At 36.2% G+C, this 9,811-nt stretch overlaps 1 long non-coding RNA gene across 1 annotated transcript; it reads left to right on the plus strand.

Annotated features, from left to right (window-relative positions):
- The first annotated feature begins 6,547 nt into the window (after positions 1 to 6,547).
- Positions 6,548 to 7,852, plus strand: LOC133802061 (uncharacterized). Its single transcript, XR_009877132.1, has 2 exons — positions 6,548 to 6,609; positions 7,601 to 7,852. It is a non-coding gene; the product is annotated as an uncharacterized LOC133802061 (long non-coding RNA).
- Positions 7,853 to 9,811: the final 1,959 nt, after the last annotated feature.

The following is a 9,811-nucleotide window of genomic DNA, read 5'->3' on the forward strand; positions in this document are numbered from 1 at the left end:
GTAGGTTATTACCAATATCTGGGGCCAAACCACTATAAATCCTAGTGTCGTTTAGTTCTTGCATTCAACTTACAAATCTTTATCATTTTGGTGACTCTGTGTCATTGGCTAAATCATCAGTCAACATATATGAAGTGAATTATGTGTTTAATTGCTTGTCTAAGTTCCTTGCTTGTGTGGATATTATAGATAAAGCATGATGAATTTGTTTGTATATATATGATGCCAGGGCATGACCCCTTTGAATGCTATGTGGTTAAGTTATGTGTATATTGTGTTGATATGATGTATGTATTTGATTGAGGGAACTAAGAGGTGGTTTTTTTTGGATGTTTCTATCATGCCTGATCTGCGGTGTCATTGAATGCAGGCATATTGAAGTTATGCATCGTCATTCGATTAGACTCCACGACAATATGGATAAAGATGACAACCAGGGTCAGGACCCTAAACCTGCCCCACAAAATTGGAAACAGATGTTTACTGAAATGGAAGCAAGACTTCAACGAACGGAAGATGAACTCCGAGAACTGAGGCAGTAGGCCCTTCCTCGGGGTATTAGGTTATAGATTCCACAGGCTGTGGCACCAGTGCCAGTCCAACCTGGTATGGAGAACAGTTGGGAGCCTTTATACGAGAGGTTCAGGAAGCAACACCCTCCCACCTTTGAGGGTGTTCCAGACCCACTGGGGGTAGAGCCGTGGATGAATATGACCTCTTCCATCCTAGACTCCGTGAGGGTTGAAGGGAACGAGAGGGTGGCCTGTGCCAATTATATGTTGAGAGAAAACACCCACATCTTAAGGGAAGTTGTGTCCTAGAGAAGGGATGTGACAGTTATGACCTGGGAAGAATTTAGAGATGTATTCAATGAGAAATACTATAGTGTCGCAGTTTGAGCTACAAAGGTGGATGAGTTTATTAACATGACTAAGAACATAATGATTGTTACAGAATATGCGCTGAAGTTCAACCGGTTGGCGAAGTTTGCACCAAACTCGGTGCCTACTGATATGGCATGAAGGGATCGATTTGTACGGGGGTTTAACATTGTGACAGCCCGTGATGTTAAGATAATATTAGATCCGAGGACTACCGCTTATGCTTAGAGAAGGCCTTTACAGTTGAGGGGGTGAAGATCAGATATGGAGAGAGCTTGCCACAAAGCGTGATGCTTAGAGGACGGTGCCTCCTTTCACTAGTTCTAGTCAGGGTAGTGGCCCCAGTGAGAAAAAGAGAAAAGCCTAAGATTTCTTTGATCCTCCTGGTATAGATAGGAGGGCACGGGGTGCTTTCAGTGGCCATCAGGGCGGAGGATAGAACTAGAGAAGCTTCCCAGAGTGTCCACGGTGCAAGTGGCGACATCTGAGGGAGTGTAGAGAGAGAGCATGCTTCACTTATGGGAGTGTCAGTCATCTGAGGAAAGACTGCCCATAAGCCAGGAAGGAAGAACCGAAGAAGTGTGCTAGCTTTACTCCAGCCAGAGTGTTGACCTTGACCCAGACCGAGGTTGAGGCTAGTCCCTTGATCATGACAGGTCAAATTTCTAGTGCCGGTTATTCATTTACTGCATAGATTGATTCAGGAGCTACCCATTCATTTGTATCTACTAGAGTAATAGATCATTTGTGTATACCTTGTGATATGTATGTTAGGGGATTCAGGACTTTGTTGCCATCTGGGGAACTGGTAGTCTCTAAGAGATGGGTTATGTAGGATCTTGCAATTGAAATCTAGATGCATGCTTCCTATTATTTTTTCAAAACCCATAATAGAAACATAGAATAACATGACATACATATGAACATCAGATTCATAAATTAACAAAACACAAAAATGTAGAAACTTACGAATTCGCAGCGGAACTGGAACAACTCCTTCATTCAATCTCTCTAACCCTCGATTCTTTTATGTAGTAGAGTATTATCATAGATTGAACTAGATCAGGAACACAATCTTCCTCACCAAGCCTTTGATCAACCTAGAACTTGTGTGTGCTGGTTCTCAACACATGAGATAGAGATCTAGAAGAGAAGAAGAGATAGTGGCTAAGAAAGGATTGGAGTGTCTAGCTTTTCACTTACCCAACGAATCAACTAAGACTGACTTATGAAAACCCTAAATATCATATTTCTTATATAGGCAACTTAATGGGCTTTATTTAAATTTAAACGAATTAAAATAATAAACAAAAAGATAAAAGATTGGGTTCCCACAAATGGACTTGAGCCCAATACCTTTATTTTGAATTTAAATCCCAATTGGGCCCAAATTCAAAACCTTTTATTTTTTTAATTAATTAATTAAATCCTTATTCAAATTAACTAATTAGAATTTGAAACTTGATTTAATATTATTTATTTATAGTGACACAAATTTATCAATATTAATAAATTTACTCAAAGATTCTCTTTTATTTTCTAAATCTCATATCTCTGTAAATTTTCCAAAATTGACCTAGTCAACTTTAAAATATCCTAATTGATAATTAAATCAATTATTTGAGACATTCTAGATGATTTACTCAAAGGTGATGTAGGGACCGTGGATCCATGAAATCAAGATCCAATAAGTTATAGTGAATTTATTTACGAATAATTTCACTACCTCATTAATTCCTCGTGACTCCACTATAGACTCGGAATTGAACTCTTGAATTCATAGAACGTATTTTCCAAACCATAAATACATTATCCATTGTTATAACCATTATAGTTAGTCAATCCTCTATCAATGACTTACTAACGAGCTGGGTGGAAATTACCGTTTTACCCCTCATCAATATTTATCCTTAACTCCCACTAAGTTCCTTATAAATGATATTTGCGTGAACTTAATCACAGAAATGAGATCTCAATCATTTAACCTTTTGAACAAAGAAATTAGGGAAATCATATTTTCACTTCTCATACAAAAGTTATATATTTCATATCTATGAATAATACTCCCACTCAATTACACTACTAAATCTCCAAGATGTAAGTATGTGATAGACTGTAGGGTAAGCTGGTAACGAACAAGTCAAAAGATTTAAATATTATAATTAGCAGAATATTATCACTCAGAATTAAGATCGACTTAACCTATGGTCAACGTTGTGACATTGATTAGATTTGATAACAACGATACTTATTTATCAATCAATAATCAGTATCAGTCCTAGTCCGATGTAACCAAATACATCTGATCATATCTACTTGGTCAATGCCTTGGACAAGGCATCACACGCCAAATGTGTAAGTAGATCATCTCGTAGATTTCCTAATCAATGGAATCCAATGCACTGATCTAATTTTTAGGACTCATTCTTTTGAACATATAATTATAACTATATTCCATTGTGACCTAGTCACTATAATTGTAACTATCCATATGTTCGGGATTTTATGAATGCTTGTATTAATTGAATAAACATGTAATAAACACAAGAGAACAATGTGATTGAATAAACAAAATGATTTCTACTTCTTTTATTGATAATAATAACGTGTTACATAAGAAATATGATTTTATTAAGGGCATAAAACCCAACAAACTCCCACTTGCCCTTTTAAAAGAAATAAGACATGTTTCTCAAACCCATTCCCTCTACATGCTTCATGAAAACACTCTCACCCAAAGTCTTGGTAAAAGGATTCCCCAGATTGTCTTCCGATGCTATCTTCATCACCTTGACGTTACCCCTGGACACATATTCCCTAATGATGTGGTATTTCCTCTCTATATGCTTTGCTCTTTTATGACTTTGAGGTTGTTTTGAATTCTCTATAGCCCCATTATTGTCATAATACAATATGAGTGGTTTATCCTGGAATAACACCGAGATCCGTGCAGAATTTCTTCAGCCAGACTATTTCCTTAGCCGCTTCAGACACAGCTATGTACTCAGCCTCCATGATGGAATCTAAAATGGCAAACTACTTAACACTTCTCCAAATCAAAGCTCCACCCCAAGAGTAAACACCTGTAACGTCCTGCATTTCGGGTACCTTTAAACGACTCGGGTCGGGATTTTTCCCCCGGGTTAAGAATATTATTTTAAATAATATTATATTTTGTTTGTAAGTAGTCCATGAGTTATTGCTAGCCAAATATGAATTTTGTGATTTTAAAAGTCAAGATAAGACTTTCGGTCCTGGACCGACACAAAAACCCTGATCGGGTAAAAATCTCGGAAAATAAAACGAAAAATCATGGCAATTATATTTTGGGCATAAAATACATTCATAAAAGTTAAAGTTTGGTCAAAAATAATAAACCTAAAAGAAAATGGAAATTTTAGGGCATTTTGTGTTAAATGCCTAATTCTACCGAAATGGGGAATTTTATTCCATGAATGGACCTTAGGTTAAATTTTATTATGTGATTAATTAAATTAAATGTGAGAGACATTTAATTTAATTAATTAATGTTATGTTTGGTGATTAAAACTTAATAAGAGTGAAAAAAGTGTCAAAAGCCAATTTGGACTTTTCTTCTTATGAAACCTTTTTTAACCTTTATTAAAAAAAAAAAATGAAATGATCATATGTGTAGCAAAGAGTGGCCGGCCATGTGGTGTTTTAGGTGGTGTGAACCCAACTTAATAAAGATAAAATCTCATTTTAACTAAGTCAAGTCAAGTGGGCAAGTGGGAGGAAAACACTTGAGTGTTTTTGAGATAAATTAGATAGTATATAACTCTTCCATCCCTCCCCAACCGACCACACCACCCTTTCTCATTCACTCATCTGATTTTTGAAGACCTCTCAAAGTGTTCTCTCCATTTTTCAAGCCCAAGAACACCAAGGAAACTTTGAGGCTAAGTCTTGGTCTAGGAAGTATTTTCCCTAAGGTAAACCTTCACTAATCTAGGCTTTTGTAAAGTTTTAAGCTTAGAGTTTCAAATAGCTAATTAACTATGTTGTTGGGGGAAGTTGGTTAGGGTTTTTGAAAGGTTTTGGAGGAGCCAAAGCTAATAGGAAGGCCCAAACCTTAAGCAAGAACACCAAAGAGGTAAAAAGTTTACTTTTGATGATTTTGTTGTAGGGTTTTTAGTTTTAAGCATTATTTTGTATATTTAATGCTTAAAGTTTCTTGTTGGTGATGTAATAAGGTTATGGTAGTTGTTTAATAATTTTTATGATGCATGTGTATTGATTTTTGAAAATGGGAACCAAAACCCCCAAGGGTTTTGTAGGATACCCTAAAACAAAACATGTTTTGAGCTGTGACTTCCAAGGGGTCAAGCAGCCACTGTATATTGTTTTTGTAAAGTTAAATTGTACTGTGATGTTGTTGAGATTGAGTACATAAAATTGAGCTTTTGAAACACTAAAAAATGTTTATAAATGAGTAAGTTATGCTATTTCAAAGATTAGGTAAAAAACTGTTTTTTCGTATTCTTATTTTCGGAACCAAGTTTGGACAGCCACTGTATAGGGAAAATGAACCCAGTTTTTTCTAAAATTTTGTGGGCATATTACTGGCATAACCTATTATTCCACTGTAAAATTTGGTTAGAAAATATTGAACGTTTTGAAAGTTATTAACTGTCAAAGTTTGGGAAAAATAAGGACTTGAGAATAAGGTCATTTTTACCTCATTGTTGGAAAATGATTTCACCAATCAAAAATGCTCATTTTGACCTAAGATTTTTCAAAGACCTAAATGGCATAACAAAAATGGAATTGAGAAATTTTGGTAACAATTGGGTAAGTAAATTTCAAGTTATGAACTAACGAAGTATGTAGTTAAAAATGTGAAAAATAAGTTTTTCACACTTAGTGTAAAAATGAGATTTTGGAACATAAGGTAAAAAGTAAAATTCTGTTTATTTCAAGATATAAAATGGTAAGTCTTGAAATCATATTTTCACTAAAATTTACCCTTTGAGTTTAAATGAATTATTTTTATTAAAGAGTTTTTATTCTTTCTAAAAATAAGAGATTTAATTTATTAATAGATAATAAATTAAAAGAGGGTTTAAAACCCTATATTTTGAGAAAATAATTAAATGAATTATTTTTCTAGTAAGTAAAAATTGATTAATTACTTTTGGAAAATTAATTAGTCAAGAGGAGAAATTTATAACGGTTTTCCTAATTAAGACAAATTAGGCAATTTTCTTAAAACAGTTTTTAGATAGTAAAACCTTAAGAAAAATAAAAGGAAAATTTAAAGAGTTTATTTTCTTTAAAAATAATTAAGGAATTTATTTGTATTTTCTGGATATAATACCGGCTAAAATCTTACATATTTTAACCGACTAGTCGAAAGCGCGGGTTAATAGTGATACCTTGAAAGAATAAGATTTTTAGCGGGTTGTGGGGAAATACCATTGTGATACCGGAGCCTAGGTATCGAGACCTTAGGATAGTTCTCCCCGAGACTTAGGGTTTAGTCTCGAATATTTTGTATGACTTTCCTTAATAGGTTTAAAACCAAATAAGGATTATAAATCCTTACAAATGACTTTTATTAAAATGACCAAACTACCCAAAATAATAATAATGAATTATTAGTGCCATAATTAATCCGAGTATACTGTATAGATAACTACAGTATTGGCTAAGCGTAACTGGACTGAACGTTGGAGGGTGAAAACCTGCTGAGCGCTAAGGACTCCAAGTAAGTCAACTTATATTGTATGGCTGCAACATGAAATGATTATTGTCTTGTATGTTAGTATAGGGATACATGCATATACATAGGCTGTCATAGAAAGTTGCTTAGAGACGTTAGTCTAGTGAGTGCTGATTTAGAAAATATGAACGGTAGAAGTCCGTCATATCCTAGACGGTTGATCCCCGTCACACTGCTTGATTTTATTTATGTCCGGTTCATTACCGCGAGGAGTGGCCATGAGATGAGGATAAGCTGGTTAAACCTAGGGGCACCAAGATAAATGGGACCTAGGGGCCCTCATGCTTACTTAATCATTGGACGGTTAGAATCCGAGCAAGTGCTCTGATAAGTTATTCCCGGATAGCAGCCGTGAATATTGGCCATTCCGTGAGAGTGCCTAGAGATACTAGGGGTTGCCAAGATTGAGTGAGGTTGAACACCCTAGGGGCAGCTGCTCACCAGCACCACTGATTAACACAGAAGTCTCTGTAAAACCGTGTAAATTCAATTTACTCTTGAATAAGTAGAGATGCCCTAGGTTACAAGATAGTTACCCATGATGGGGATATTTATTGGCTAGATCTTAGTGTTGATACTCGATTCTCTCTTACAGATTAGCACTTATGTTGGAGGGCGCGTTACGCATGAATTGTTGGAAATTGTCGAGCGTTGGTCTCGAATTATGTTGTGATATAATATATCTGCTTGCTCTGGGATTTTATGAGTGTAGGGATATAATTGTTGGTAAGATATAGTTGTGATATAATATATCTGCTTGTTCTGGGATTCTTCTGAGTGTAGGATTTTTATCTAGATATGAATTAATTTATCCTTGGTTATCAGGCATGACCATAAGTTTGCCAGGACGCTTTAGCGTTCTTGAAATTGATTGTGTAGGGTCCGGATGGGTCTGGATCCCTATTTCCTCTACCTGCTTTGTTTGAAAGTTGATCTTACTAAGCGTTTTCGCTTACCTAGTTGTTTCATGTTGTAGGTAAGAGCAAGGGCAAGGCAGAGCAGTGAGCGCTGGAGTCTTCCTTGCAAATGTACATGTGGACCGACCTTTTGGGAAGCCTTTTTATTTTTGGAAATGTTGTGTAATTTTCCTAAACTAGGCTCACTCTAATCTTTATAAAACATGTTTGTAACTAAATGTTAAGTATGGCCATACGACTTTTTAAAAAAGTTTTTTTTTATACGGGTTTTTGAGACATTTTGTTAAATGAAAACATTTATATTTCCGCATTATCGAGTCTTGAAAATCCGGGTCGTTACAACACCATTCCAGAAGTAGACTTCCTGTCATCGACATACGTTTGAAAATCAGAAGCAGTGTAGCCTATCGGGTCCAGTGAACCTCCTGAATAGACCAGCATATAATCCTTTGTTCTTCGTAGATACTTCAGTGTGTGCTTGACCGCTGCCCAATGTTGTCTACCAGGATTTGACTTGTACCTGCTTACAACTCCCACTGCATGGCAGATGTTCGGTCTAGTGCATAACATAGCATACATAAGACTTCCAACTGCAGATGCATAGGGAATCTGTTTCATCTCTTCTTCCTCTTAAGGAGTCTGTGGAGATTGCTTCTTCAAAAGATGAACTCCATGTCGAGATGGCAACAATCCCTTCTTCGAGTTTGTCATAGAGAAATGTTCAAGTACCTTATCTATGTACGTTGCTTGAGATAGCGCCAACATCTTGCTTTTCCTATCCCGAATGATCTAGATACTGAGAACGTAACTAGCTTCACCCAAATATTTCATCTGAAATTTGGTCCTGAGCAAGTTCTTTGTATCTGATAATTTCTTGACATTGTTGCCAATGAGAAAATATCATCTACATAAAGTACCAAGAACACTTTCACGTCCTTTTCCCTCAGTTGGTAAATACAGTGTTCATCGATGTTTTGTTCAAAACCATAGGTCTTAATTATTTCATTAAACCTTAAGTTCCAGGAGTGCAAAGCTTGTTTAAGACCATAAATGGACCTATTGAGCTTGCATACTTTCTTTTCATGTCCAGCTATTACAAATCCTTCTAGTTGATCCATTTAAATGGTCTCATCAAGAAATCCATTTAGAAAAGTTGTCTTGACGTCCATTTGCCAAATCTCATAATCAAGAGCTGTAGCTATGGATAAGAGTATGTGAATGGATTTTAACATGGTCACTGGAGAGAAAGTTTCCTCATAGTCAACTCTCTCTCTTTGGGTATAACGCTTTGCCACAAGTCGAGCCTTATATGTCTCAACCTTTCCATCAACTCCTATTTTCTTCTTGTAGATCCACTTGAATGCAATTGGCCTAAAGACCATCGACACTTATACAAGATCCCAGACAGAATTGGAGTACATGAACTCCATTTCCTGGTTCATGGCTTCGAGCCATAGATCCTTTTCAAAACTAATCATTGCCTATTTAAAGGACAATGGATCATCACGAGTGTCGGTTACTACCATATTGGTTTCATCATCCATCCCTAGTATTTCAGGTTTCGAGAAATCCCCCCCCCACTACGACAAGGCACTGTAACTGTCTGACTTGGACCAGCTGTCTGTTCTTCTTCCACGTTCTCGTTGGTTTGCATTGGTATGGGATGAACATTTCCTCCTGATTGCATTTCTTCCAACAATATTTTAGTCCTAGGTTTGAAGCTTTTCATGTAGTCGTTTACTAGAAAAGTAGCGTTTGTTGAAATAAACACTTTCTTGTCATCTGGACTATAAAACAGACCACCCCGAGTACCTTTAAGATAGCCTACAAACAAGCAAAACTCAGTTCGCGATTCTATCTTTCCTTCCTTTTTTCTCAAGACATGAGGAGGACACCCTCAAATTCTATAATGGCGTAGACTAGGTTCACATCCATTCCATAGTTCTAGAGGCATTTTGGAGATAGCCTTAAATGATACAACATGTAAATTGTTGTTAGCAGTCTGAATGGCATACCCCCAGAAAGATGGTGATAGAGTTGACTAACTAATCATTGACCTAACCATTTCTAACAACGTTCAGTTTCGATGCTCAGCGACACCATTTTTTTCCAGAGTCCCTGGGGCAGTGAGTTGAGACAGAATCCCACATTTAATAAGATGATATTGGAACTAATTATCCAAATATTCTCCACCCCTATCAGATCTCAAGATCTTTAAAGTTTTACCTAACTAGTTTTGGACCATTGCTAAGAATTCTTTAAACTTGTCA

The sequence above is a fragment of the Humulus lupulus genome, chromosome 9 (genome assembly GCF_963169125.1).
Source record: "Humulus lupulus chromosome 9, drHumLupu1.1, whole genome shotgun sequence".
In the NCBI taxonomy this organism is placed as follows: Eukaryota; Viridiplantae; Streptophyta; class Magnoliopsida; order Rosales; family Cannabaceae; genus Humulus; species Humulus lupulus.